An 861-nucleotide genomic window follows, 5' to 3' on the forward strand; every position below is an offset into this window, starting at 1 on the left:
CGGCGGGCGCGGGGAGGGGGACGGGGACGGGAGGGGAGGAGACGCTGCAGCGCGTGGCCTGGACGGGCCGCGGGTGCCGAGGACGGGGTCTCTTCCCTCTCCTGGGCTGCGCCCGTGCTCCGTGGGGACTCGACCCCGCGGGGTCCACCCTGGAGGGCCTCGCCCCTCTGCTCAGGCTCCGACGCATGCTGCGTTTGGGGCGAGGCAGGGATTTCGCCCCACGCAGAGTGGCGCGGACAGGGCGGCGCTGCCCGCCTCTGCAGCAGGGGCACGGCCTCCGCCGCGATCTCTTGATAACAGCCTTTGACGGCGCTGCCAGCCGCGGCCCCCCCCCGCTTTCCCCGGGGTCAGGTTCGGGGGCGATGCCCGGTGCGGTGTCAGGGCTGACGGTCGTGTTGCTCGGAGGTTTGACGCTGGGTTTGCCTGGGCTGGTTGGGACGGGGCTGATCCTGCCTTGGGCAGGACATGAGCCCTGGAGCTCCCTTCCAGCCCTTCTGCAGGGTTACCGGGCTGCCCTGAGGAGCAGGGGAGCACGTGGCGTAGGGCCAGCGACGGCCCCGCGGCCGACTCGGTCCATCTCCCGACACGGGTTTGCCGGACCCGTGGTGCCCAGGCTCCTGCAGCTGGGAGGTGCCCGGTGTGATGCCCTCCAGCACTCGCACCGTGGAGGCTTTTTCCTAATGGGACCTTTGGGTGCACGGGGCAAAGTATCTGGAGGTTGAGGCGTTGGGGGTCCCACCGCTGGTTCCTAGTGGGGGTAGCAGGGGGGTGGCGAACACAGCTCTGGGCTGGGTTGTGGTCAGGATTTCCTCTGAGGAAGCCCTTTCTCCCAGCTCAGCAGAACGGAGCTCGTGGCCTTTC

The 861-nt window shown here is 69.8% G+C and overlaps 1 protein-coding gene across 2 annotated transcripts in view; it reads left to right on the forward strand.

Moving 5' to 3' along the window:
* Nucleotides 1-861, forward strand: part of AP2S1 (adaptor related protein complex 2 subunit sigma 1) — a 3971-nt gene that overhangs the window by 319 nt on the left and 2791 nt on the right. The gene's annotated exons all lie outside the window — the stretch shown is intronic.

This window comes from Alligator sinensis, unplaced genomic scaffold (genome assembly GCF_000455745.1).
Source record: "Alligator sinensis unplaced genomic scaffold, ASM45574v1 scaffold107_3, whole genome shotgun sequence".
Classification (NCBI taxonomy): Eukaryota; Metazoa; Chordata; order Crocodylia; family Alligatoridae; genus Alligator; species Alligator sinensis.